Source organism: Cherax quadricarinatus, chromosome 22, assembly GCF_038502225.1.
Source record: "Cherax quadricarinatus isolate ZL_2023a chromosome 22, ASM3850222v1, whole genome shotgun sequence".
Taxonomy (NCBI): Eukaryota; Metazoa; Arthropoda; class Malacostraca; order Decapoda; family Parastacidae; genus Cherax; species Cherax quadricarinatus.
Window position 1 is genome coordinate 21,753,840 of NC_091313.1, and position 13,381 is coordinate 21,767,220.

The following is a 13,381-nucleotide window of genomic DNA, read 5'->3' on the forward strand; positions in this document are numbered from 1 at the left end:
GGCATGTCATTTATCGCCTGTTCGAAGTCATTTGGCGTCAGGATAACATCGGATAGGCTTGTGTTAATCAAATTTTGTGGCTCTCTCATAAAAAATTCATTTTGATCTTCGACTCTCAGTCTGGTTAGCGGCTTGCTAAAAACTGAGTCATATTGGGACTTGAGTAGCTCACTCATTTCCTTGCTGTCATCTGTGTAGGACCCATCTTGTTTAAGTAGGGGCCCAATACTGGACGTTGTTCTCGATTTTGATTTGGCATAGGAGAAGAAATACTTTGGGTTTCTTTCGATTTCATTTATGGCTTTTAGTTCTTCCCGCGATTCCTGACTCCTAAAGGATTCTTTTAGCTTAAGTTCGATGCTTGCTATTTCTCTGACCAGTGTCTCCCTACGCATTTCAGATATATTGACCTCTTTTAGCCGCTCTGTTATTCTTTTCCGTCGCTTGTAAAGGGAGCGCCTGTCTCTTTCTATTTTACATCTACTCCTCCTTTTTCTTAGAGGAATAAGCCTTGTGTATACATCGAGTGCCACCGAGTTAATCTGTTCTAGGCATAAGTTGGGGTCTGTGTTGCTTAGTATATCTTCCCAGCTTATATCGGTTAGGACTTGGTTTACTTGGTCCCACTTTATGTTTTTGTTATTGAAGTTGAATTTGGTGAATGCTCCCTCGTGACTAATCTCATTATGTCGGTCTGGGGCTCCGCGCATACATGACTGAACCTCAATTATGTTGTGATCTGAGTATATTGTTTTTGATATGGTGACATTTCTTATCAGATCATCATTGTTAGTGAAGATGAGGTCTAGTGTATTCTCCAGTCTAGTAGGCTCTATTATTTGCTGGTTTAAATTGAATTTTGTGCAGAGATTTAAAAGCTCGCGTGAGTGTGAGTTTTCATCAGAGCTGCCTCCTGGTGTTATTACTGCAACAATATTATTTGCTATATTCCTCCATTTTAGGTGCCTTAAGTTGAAATCCCCCAGGAGCAAGATGCTGGGTGCAGGAGCTGGAAGATTTTCCAGACAGTGGTCAATTTTTAACAGCTGTTCCTGGAATTGCTGGGATGTTGCATCCGGAGGCTTGTAGACTACCACAATGACTACTTTTTGGTTCTCGACCTTTACTGCTAAAACTTCCACTACATCATTTGAGGCATTTAGCAGTTCTGTGCAAACAAGTGACTCTGCAATGTACAGGCCAACCCCCCCCCCCTTTTGCCTGTTCACTCTGTCACATCTGTATAGGTTGTAACCTGGGATCCATATTTCGTTGTCCAAGTGATCCTTTATGTGGGTCTCAGTGAAAGCCGCGAACATTGCCTTTGCCTCTGCAAGCAGTCCACGGATGAAAGGTATTTTGTTGTTTGTTGCTGGCTTTAGACCCTGTATATTTGCCAAGAAGAATGTTATCGGACTGGTGGTATTGTTGGTACTGGGGGGGGATTTTTTTTCCGGCATTAGTATCTGTATCTGTTGGTTTGGAGTGGAGGCCATCGACTGTGGTAAATGACCGCGTTTTTAATAATAATAATAATAATAATAATAATAATAATAATAATAATAATAATAATAATAAAATGTGGTGTTCAGTTTTGTGTTCAGCTTCCTGTTCTGTCTGTGGTGGAGTTTTCAAGGTCCCACTAACCGTCGTGTGGATTTCTCTAGACTCGTAAATTATGACAATCAGCACTGCAATGCATAATAAGATGTCCTTGCAATATTTTCTTTTATGTGTGAGAAGCACGGAGGGAGAGAAGGAATTGGAAGAAGAAACAGTATGAGTTTTCACATGTAATTTCATGAATCCTGATCATCCTACTAAATGAGTCTTACTGAAAACCATAGTACTCCAGACAACTTTGTTAAGATTCGACGTGATAGTTTCAAGAGTATGTATGACAGGGCTCTAGAGGCCAGGAATCAGTCAAGTCTGCCAACACGAGTTAAGAAGTGGGATTAGGAAGTATGAAACCTAAGTAGGGAAGCTGTGTATATTTCAGCCTTAGAGACACTTTTCAAAAGCTCTAACGAAGGCTGTAAACATATTTCTCTCTTAGCAGTATTTCGTATTTCACATTGACAACACCAGTGTATCTATTTTTCATAGTAAAGATACCAAGGCGTTGCACGTGTGTCTTATTCATCTACCTGTGCGTATTGTATACCATTAAAATTATTTCATATTTATACACAAGTGTTTTCTCATACGTTGCTTCATAAGTGTTTATAATACTTTAAGAACAAAAAGATAATTAGGTTATTACAGTAAGAGTCAAAGAGGCAGTGTTTTGGTGTGATATACAACGTCTATCCCAGTGAATATCAATTTTAATTATCTTCTGCTTCATTCTCCTATGTGCGGTTTATTTGTGTACTTAAAAATTGTTCCTCATGCTATACATAATCCATGGCTAATCAGAGCAACAACAGCCTGGTTAATGAGGCAGTGAACAGGAAAGCGTGGTCTCAGGCTCGGCTTCAACAGCACAACCTTCGCAAACTGTCACAAGTATTCACATACAATTACGTCATCACTACGGTGAATAGTGCAATAGTTAGAGAGATAGAATTATAATGCTCAACCTGTTTGCGACAGAAGGAAAACTGGGTAACTCTTTACTCAGGACCTTGGAGAAAATGGAGTAAGGGCCCTCTTCCAGGATACCTGTGATATAAGTGTAACCGCTTTAAAGAGTGTTTCTACCCTCAAAGCCCGGCCAGGCTTTTCAATTATTTGCCTGATCAAGCAGGCTGTTGTTGTTGGAAGCCCGCTGGCCCATATAGCCATAATAGTCTGGTTGATTTGGTACTTCGCGGAGGTACTGAACCAGTTCGTTTTGAAAACTTTCAACATTCTTCCGGCAATGTTTCTGGTATCAGCTGGTAGTGGGTTAAATAGTCTTGGGCAACGTATGTTGACACTGGTTTCTTATTGTGCCCATGGCGCCCCTGCTTTTAACTGGGTTTTCTTTTTTCTTTCACAACTATTCCATACCTTTTATATATATATATATATATATATATATATATATATATATATATATATATATATATATATATATATATATATATATATATATATACCCAGAGGTTACCTGAAGACAGTTAAAGGGTCATCGCCCCTTTGCTTCAGGACTCGTCAAGTTTCTCGTGAAGACCGCGGGAATGGCTGCCACTAACAACCATCCTACAGCTGTTACAGGTGACACAGTCTCTCTCCTTAAATCACTACACACAGGCGAGACAAAGGACCAGTAACTACAGACAGGTGTCGTGGCTCACAATCACTTCTCAACAAATGACAGCATTATTTTTCTTTACTATCACTTGATACTTTGTTGTCGACAAAATGTTCTCAGAAAAGTTTACGCTGCGTCTGATCTTACGTTGTGACACTATGTGACATCAGTCACTGGATGAACCACTTATGTGACACCAGCCACTGGGTGAACCACCTCACTATGTGACACCAGTCACTGGATGAACCACCTCACTATGTGGCACCAGTCACTGGATGAACCACCTCACTATGTGACACCAGTCACTGGATGAACCACCTCACTATGTGACACCAGTCACTGGATGAACCACCTCACTATGTGACACCAGTCACTGGGTGAACCACCTCACTATGTGGCACCAGTCACTGGATGAACCACCTCACTATGTGACACCAGTCACTGGATGAACCACCTCACTATGTGACACCAGTCACTGGGTGAACCACCTCACTATGTGGCACCAGTCACTGGATGAACCACCTCACTATGTGACACCAGTCACTGGGTGAACCACCTCACTATGTGGCACCAGTCACTGGATGAACCACCTCACTATGTGGCACCAGTCACTGGATGAACCACCTCACTATGTGACACCAATCACTGGATGAACCACCTCACTATGTGACACCAATCACTGGATAAACCACCTCACTATGTGACACCAATCACTGGATGAACCACCTCACTATGTGACAACAATCACTGGATAAACCACCTCACTATGTGACACCAATCACTGGATGAAACACTTCACTATGTGACACCAGTCACAGGATGAACCACCTATGTGACACCAGTCACTGGATGAACCACCTATGTGACACCAGTCACTGGGTGAACCACCTATGTGACACTAGTCACTGGATGGACCACCTTACTATGTGGCACCAGTCACTGGATGAACCACCTCACTATGTGGCACCAATTACTGGATAAACCACCTATGTGGCACCACTCACTGGATGAACCACCTCACTATGTGACACTAGTCACTGGATGAACCACCTCACTATGTGACACCAATCACTGGATGAGCCACCTCACTATGTGACACTAGTCACTGGATGAACCACCTCACTATGTGACACCAATCACTGGATGAGCCACCTCACTATGTGAGACCAATCACCGGATAAACCACCTCACTATGTGACACTAGTCACTGGATGAACCACCTCACTATGTGACACCAATCACTGGATAAACCACCTCACTATGTGACACTAGTCACTGGATGAACCACCTCACTATGTGACACCAATCACTGGATGAGCCACCTCACTATGTGACACTAGTCACTGGATGAACCACCTCACTATGTGAGACCAATCACCGGATAAACCACCTCACTATGTGACACTAGTCACTGGATGAACCACCTCACTATGTGACACCAATCACTGGATAAACCACCTCACTATGTGACACCAATCACTGGATAAACCACCTCACTATGTGAGACCAATCACCGGATAAACCACCTCACTATGTGACACCAATCACTGGATAAACCACCTCACTATGTGGCACCAATCACTGGATGAACCACCTCACTATGTGGCACCAATCACTGGATGAACCACCTCACTATGTGGCACCAATTACTGGATAAACCACCTATGTGGCACCACTCACTGGATGAACCACCTCACTATGTGGCACCAGTCACTGGATGAACCACCTCACTATGTGGCACCAGTCACTGGAAGAACCACCTCACTATGTGGCACCAGTCACTGGATGAACCACCTCAATATGTGGCACCAGTCACTGGATGAACCACCTCACTATGTGGCACCAGTCACTGGAAGAACCACCTCACTATGTGGCACCAGTCACTGGATGAACCACCTCACTATGTGGCACCAGTCACTGGATGAACCACCTCACTATGTGGCACCAGTCACTGGATGAACCAACTCACTATGTGGCACCAGTCACTGGATGAACCATCTCACTATGTGGCACCAGTCACTGGATGAACCACCTCATTATGTGGCACCAGTCACTGGAAGAACCACCTCACTATGTGGCACCAGTCACTGGATGAACCACCTCACTATGTGGCACCAGTCACTGAAAGAACCACCTCACTATGTGGCACCAATCACTGGATGAACCACCTCACTATGTGGCACCAATCACTGGATGAACCACCTCACTATGTGGCACCAATCACTGGATGAACCACCTCACTATGTGGCACCAATCACTGGATGAACCACCTCATTATGTCACTGGACAGATCAGTGATGAAATTGATATGTGGGTGTTTAGATTAAATATAGCACCATGGACTTCTAACAATCTGCCCCCTCCCTGCCAGATCCCACCCACTCGCATACCTGAGCCCATCAATCCACCCACAAACCCAATCCACCTCGCTCACCATTCCACCCGCCACCGACCACCAACCCTTACCCTTCCCCCCCCTCCGCCCCCCATCAACCCCACCCACCAACTCACGCCCATCACACACCACCAATTACAAACATTCCTCCACGATCGCTTCTTAACAGAGAGGGATGCCAAGACGTGAATTATCACACAACCAGAAAGTCGAGTACATCTTAATACTCATTTATTTATCTATACATTTCCTCATTTATACATTCTTTAACATTTATTCTCATACTCTCTCTCTCTCTCTCATTACACAAAAGATTAAAATTACAAGAAACCAATTAACGCCCGTGAAGTCCACTGTAATTATGTAACAAAATTATACCCCTGTCGACTAAGTTACATTGAAAGTAACGCCAATAACGTCAGCAGTTCTGTGCACCGGCTGTAATTGCAATGAATATAACAAGAATTATATTAAATTTCTAATAACACTGACATGGACAGAGCGAACAAGATATGATGTAACCGTAGTAATGCATCTACCTACCTACCAAGAATCATCGACCCCGTGACCCGCATCTCAAACCAGCCCTCCTGCTTGACGGCCTGATCCATCTGCTTATTGGTGCTCTCTGCATACAGTCTCCCGTGTGAACAACAGTTTGGCTGATCACCACGCTGCCTGCATTAACATATGAACGCTGCAACTTATATTTAAGGAGGTGTAGAGAAGTCTTTGACCCCTTATGCTCCTAAGTTAATTCTTTCGTGCAACTGTACACTTAGTGCACGGAAGGGACTATTTTGTAGTGGCTGAGGTGGTCAGACAGGAGACGGCAGGAGAAAGCAACAGCAACAAAAATTAAGTTGGGAAGTAAAAAAGACAATACACACAATACAAAATTACCGAGCGAGCGAGAGAGAGAGAGAGAGAGAGAGAGAGAGAGAGAGAGAGAGAGAGAGAGAGAGAGAGAGAGAGAGAGGAGAGACAGACAGAGACATCGTTAGAGAGCACAATGTAGTAGAGAATAAAGACAAAGATACATTACGTGAGTCTCTTACACTATCTTATCCTTGCAAAAAAAAAAAAAAAAAAAAAAACTATTCAAATTGAAGAACGAAGGAAAACGACATTTATTTTCACACTCCAGTGCATTACATGCGAGGTGACTAGTGAATGACAGCGCTCTTCTTTTACTCTTTAAAAGACCTGGTAAATTCACACAAAAAATGATTCTACAAGGCTCTTTTTTTCTATTCATCTACAACTCTAGTAACAAGACATTTCTTTTATCTTCTCTAAAATGAATTTATCCAACTTGAATTTAAAGTCAAGTCTAAACTGGTGGTTCATCGAGTGTAGGAATAATTGTTGGGGAGTAGGGGGGGGGGGTTGGAGGTGATGGGTGGGGTGAGGTGGGGTGGTACTGTGTTGATGGGGGGAGGGGGTCTTAAGATGAGAGGTGTGAGAGAGGAAGGTAGGAAGACTACTGGCTGTCACACCTCTCACGCCCACCAACCTCCAAGTGGAGAGCCTCAGTTAAAACAGGTCCAGTAGAGAACAATGATGCAGCACCACAACACTACCATCACCACTACCACCATCATCACCACCACCAGGGCGCATCCTTCACCACCACCACCATGGAGACCAACACCAGGGTACATTCTTCACCACCACCACCACCACCACCAGGGCACATCCTTCATCACTACCTCCACTAAGGAACACCTCCAACACTAAGCCTCCACAACCACCACCACCATCAAAGTCACCAGGGACACCCACACTACACAGCATCACCACGACAATCACCAGGGGCACCTACACTACACAGCATCACCACGACAATCACCAGGGACACCTACACCACACACCACCACCACCACAAGAACCACCCTTCACCAACACCTCCAAGGAACACCCTCCAACACTAAGCCTCCACCACCTCCACAACCAACACACCACCACTATCAAGGCACACCCTTCAATATCAACAACACACTCAGAAGTCAATATTAACTTTATTTAAATGTTGCAGTCAAGATAGTGAATGTGGTGTTAGAGTGGAATGTTAAGAGCATCTGGCACTCGGGCTCAATACATGAAATATATTTACACATTCAAATCTCTTTATTTTCATTATTACAAAAATATACCATAATAAAGAAAATTTTGTTTCATCAAAACAATTATTTTGATTTAAAATGGATTCAAATTACCCATCAAAGTTGGGGGTCTTGTAGTAGCTGTCCATCTTGCTCTCAAGTTACACTCCAGGATGGCACTGTGAGTCTTATTTATATTTTACTTGGAAAATAGCGATTTAAGTCTTATATTTTACTTGGAAAATAGCGATTTAAGTCTTACATTTTACCCGGAAAATGTTGGTACAAGACCAGATTTTACTAAAGAGAATAACGGTAAAATGTACATTTTATTTCGAAAAGATCAGTAGATGTCTATTTTACCTGAAACATTCCAGGTATTGCACTATATTTCTATTTTTTTGCGAAAATACGATGGGAATACTAAGTGGAATATATTGTGAAAGCTATTACGTAGCTGAGCAGAACAAGACACAAGAGATCACTCATGTTAAGGTCTATCAACTGCACTGGTCATCAGATGTCATTTCACCTGTCCACTAATACAATGAATACTTTAATATCTAACAAAGGGATCAGAGTATATGCACCTTCTTATACACTAAACATATACACTTTAAAATGTAAACACGCCCCCCAGCTACAAACTCGACAGTTTCGTCCACATTTACGAACTAAAACATGATTTTCACAATCAAACAAGCTAACCAGCCCATTCTCAAATATGGCTGCATATTCCAAATATACTCCGGCATAAATAAACATTGAGAGCAGCTGTTGTTTTTACTAGGTGGCAGAAGTGAAGCAATCACAGGGTGGACAGCGGGTGAGACGTGCACAAGAACATCTCGTTAAAAAAAAAAATAGTAACCTAATTTAAAGGGGTGGACCGGTAGGCCAGCAGAAGGCCTCGGTCAGATGATCAAAAGCTCTAGTGGCCCGTCATCAAATGCTAAGACCCACGTCAGGCAACACATGTCCTGTTTCCTGACGAATCTTGCCTAACGTAGCTTCTCACTGCTGGCAGTGGAACTACCAGCCTTACCTCTACCACTACTTCTTTTTCTTCCTCTCTTGGTTCCACCCTTGTTTTCCTCGCCTATATATACCGGCTTCTTCACTTTTTTGTGTTAACGTGACTTTGTAAATGGTTCAAGTCCGACCGAAACGCCGTCGTAAGCTTTTCTCTCTCCTATTTGCGGGTTATTTGTGTAAGTTTTGAAGGTAATCAGAAGAGGCAGTTACAAGTTATTGCACTGAAACTAACATCCTAATTTCTTCAATAAGAATGGCAAAATGGTACGTACACACCCCTAAACCAATTCGAACCTTCCGACTACACCCACCGCACCCTGACTACACCCACAACACCATGACTACACCCACATCATCCTGGCTACCTCCAATGCACCCTGGAGCGTGAAGTGATCCCATAATTTGTTTGCTTTTTCAATTAATTACAGTACTTCGTCAACATACCGCTTATTCCGTGGTTCATAAAACAGATAAAACGATCGTCATTCAATGATGCCTAGCACTTTACAATATATCTGACGCTGCTAATTACACACTCGGTTCAAGCCACCTTTCTTGAGAATAAAATGTTAACTTACAGGTGGCCACCGCAGTATTTTGACTCATCATATATAATTTTTGATCTTAATCACCAAAGAGCCCGATTCTTGTTTCGACCCAAACATTCGTGTCCACATTCTTCGTGCTATGTATTCCTTTCTCCACGCCACGTGGAGCGTTCAGATACCAGACTTCTGGTAGCATGGGTACACATGACAACAAGCCGTCGTAGCTTTTACAAAGCAGCAGCAGCAACAACAAGAACAATCACCACAAAGTGCGACATCAAACACTACGGAAACTTACATTAATGTTAACTTACACCATTTATTTAAGCCTTCATACTATAAAAAAAAAAAACACAATTCAAAAGCGCGCTAACGCCTAAGAACTCAGTGATTAAAACAATCAGTGCAAAATCCAAAATAAGGTTTGATTCCCAGACAAGTCTCGATATACATTTTGCCCATGTCCACCTACCAGTAAATATATAAATATCTTTCTTACTCTACTGTTGTGGATCGCACTCTAGGGAAAAAACGTTCAAATGCTAACCATAACTGTGACGACGGGGCAGCACAGGCATCGCTCTCCCTATTATAGCGTCTGCGCATCAGCCGTACCATGACTTAACAAGGATGAGAGCTTAGTATAGAAGTTTAAATACACTGTACTGAATAGTTCTGTTAAGACAAGTGAAGCAGTGCGAGATTCCTTCATGTCACATAGAAAACTGCCACAAGTACAGAAGCATCTAAGCATCAGCCACTATTGTGAGAGAGGTGTACACTGGTGCCCACGGGGTGAAAGGCGTCACAGCCAGCTCGTTTAAGAATGATGGTGATGACGATGCGAAAGAAGACGTGTTTAATCTACTATGAAAGGTGTGTTATCTTATTTTTTTTTAATTTCATAAATTCCGACGGCTTCCCTAACAATGTCCATTTTATATTTTTTTACTAAAACGCTTGGTGTAATGAAGAGGGAAAGATACAAAGATGGCGCTCAGGATGAATGAAAAGGTAGGACACGAGAATAAGCGTGACATAGCAAAGTACAGAGTGAGGCTAAATACAATGACAATTACAAGTGGGAGAGGAAGAACAAGTCAAAAAAAAAGTCAAAAATATTATTTTCATATTAAACAAATTTGGGTAGAGCGGCCGCGTGACTACGTGTTGGCCCACACTAATACATTCTCAAGACCTACTTGAGATATCACACCCAGCTACTTATGTTGGGATTTCCCCAATGGAAAACTGTATAGTCACTGAAACTACATCAATTCTACACATCCAACGACATTCCTGCCAGAATGACATTGAAATATCCATTGAGGATGTAGAGTACGAAGTGAACGCTGAGTATGACAGCAGCTCTGGCAGGAAAAGTACCCGAGGCATGCAATGACAAGCCTGGGTACGATACACAATGCTACCATTTCATGCCCAATAAGGAACACTTTATGCTTATTTAGTATTTAAATTGGTAACATGTGAGAGGTTGCAGTAGATAAGGAGAAGGAAGACTGAATTAAGTCGCGGCTGATGCAGCTTAAACACACAACTATACAAGAGCAACTGTGGTATTTCGAGAACGTTGCGATATAGTCATTCTAACCTTCTCATAAATAAATATTAAATTACCATCAGCCCAGACACACCTTCCTCCACCCCCCCCCCCACACACACGCGCGTGTGTGCGTGCGTGCGTGCGTGCGTGCGTGCGTGCGTGCGTGTGTGTGTGTGTGTGTGTGTGTGTGTGTGTGTGTGTGTGTGTGTGTGTGTATGTGTGTGTATGTGTGTGTGTGTGTGTGTCTGTGTGTGTCTGTGTGTGTATGTGTGTGTCTGTGTGTGTCTGAGTGTGTATGTGTGTGTCTGTGTGTGTCTGAGTGTGTATGTGTGTGTGACAGTAGGAAATACTGTTGATGACAACTTAAGATACTCGCTTGCATGAGAGTAGTGAAGGTATGTGTCACCCTCTGGTGTGTCACCCACTGGTGTTGTGTGTGTCACTCATTGATGTTGTGGGTGTCACACAATAGTGCTGTCATCTACTGGTGCTGTCTGTCACCCACTGGTGTGTGTCATCCACTCGTGCTGTCACCCACTGGTGTGTGTCATCCACTCGTGCTGTCACTCACTGGTGTTGTGTCGTGCTGTCACCCACTGGTATTGTGTTAGTTTCTCCTACTGGTGTTTTTTTGTGTCAGTTTCACCCACTAGTGTGACAGATGTTGCATGTGTGTTTCAGCTGTAGGTGGGTGTGTCAGATGACAGTTGGGTGTAGAATGTCAGATGCAGCCTGGGTGTAGAGTGTTAGGTGACGCCTGGGTGTACAGTGTCAGGTGTAGACTGGGTTAAGTGTCAGGTGTAGCCTAGGTGAAGTGTCAGGTATAGCCTGGGTGAAGAGTGTCAGGTGTAGCCTGGGTGTACAGTGTCAGGTATAGCCTGGGTTAAGTGTCAAGTGTGGCCTAGGTGAAGGGTGTCAGGTGTAGCCTGGGTGTAGTGTCAGGTGTAGCCTGGGTGTAGAGTGTCAGGTGTAACCTGGGTGTAGAGTGTCAGGTACAGCCAGGGTTTAGTGTCAGGTGTAGCCTAGGTGAAGAGTGTCAGGTGACGCCTGGGTGAAGAGTGTCAGGTGTAACCTGGGTGAAGAGTGTCAGGTGTAACCTGGGTGTAGAGTGTCAGGTGTAGCCTGGGTGTAGAGTGTCAGGTGCAGCCTGGGTGTAGAGTGTCAGGTGTAGGCTGGGTGTAGAGTGTCAGGTATAGCCTGGGTGTAGTGTCAGTTGTAGCCTGGGTGTAGTGTCAGGTGTAGCCTAGGTGTAGTGTCAGGTGTAGCCTGGTTGTAGAGTCAGGTGTATCCGGGGTGCAGTGTCAGGTGTAGCCTGGGTGTAGTGTCAGATGTATCCTGGGTGCAGTATCAGGTGTAGCTTGGGTGTAGTATCAGGTGTATCCTGGGTGCAGTATCAGGTGTAGCCTGGGTGTAGTATCAGGCGTATCCTGGGTGCAGTGTCAAGTGTAGCCTGGGTGTAGTGTCAGGTGTAGCCTGGGTGAGGGTTTAGAAGGATGAGGGTTAAGACAACAGTTCGACCCCCGCTATGTAAACACACAGGAGCCTCGACCTCAGCGCTCACTCCCACACCACCTTCACCTAGACCACCTTCACCTGCAACACACCATCATAACTTGTACCACACCACCTTCACCTGCAACACACCATCATAACTTGTACCACACCACCTTCACCTGCAACACGCCATCATAACTTGTACCATACCACCTTCACCTGCAACACACCATCATAACTTGTACCACACCACCTTCACCTGCAACACACCATCATAACTTGTACCACACCACCTTCACCTGCAACACACCATCATAACTTGTACCACACCACCTTCACCTGCAACACACCATCATAACTTGTACCACACCACCTTCACCTGCAACACACCATCATAACTTGTACCACACCACCTTCACCTGCAACACACCATCATAACTTGTACCACACCACCTTCACCTGCAACACACCATCATAACTTGTACCACACCACCTTCACCTGCAACACACCATCATAACTTGTACCACACCACCTTCACCTGCAACACACCATCATAACTTGTACCACACCACCTTCACCTGCAACACACCATCATAACTTGTACCACACCACCTTCACCTGCAACACACCATCATAACTTGTACCACACCACCTTCACCTGCAACACACCATCATAACTTGTACCACACCACCTTCACCTGCAACACACCATCATAACTTGTACCACACCACCTTCACCTGCAACACACCATCATAACTTGTACCACACCACCTTCACCTGCAACACACCATCATAACTTGTACCACACCACCTTCACCTGCAACACACCATCATAACTTGTACCACACCACCTTCACCTGCAACACACCATCATAACTTGTACCACACCACCTTCACCTGCAACACACCATCATAACTTGTACCACACCACCTTCACCTGCAACACACCATCATAACTTGTACCACACCACCTTCACCTGCAACACACCATCATAAC

At 44.0% G+C, this 13,381-nt stretch overlaps 1 protein-coding gene across 1 annotated transcript in view; it reads right to left on the reverse strand.

Annotated features, from left to right (window-relative positions):
- Nucleotides 1-13,381, reverse strand: part of LOC128689739 (endoplasmic reticulum membrane sensor NFE2L1) — a 411,774-nt gene that overhangs the window by 161,293 nt on the left and 237,100 nt on the right. The gene's annotated exons all lie outside the window — the stretch shown is intronic.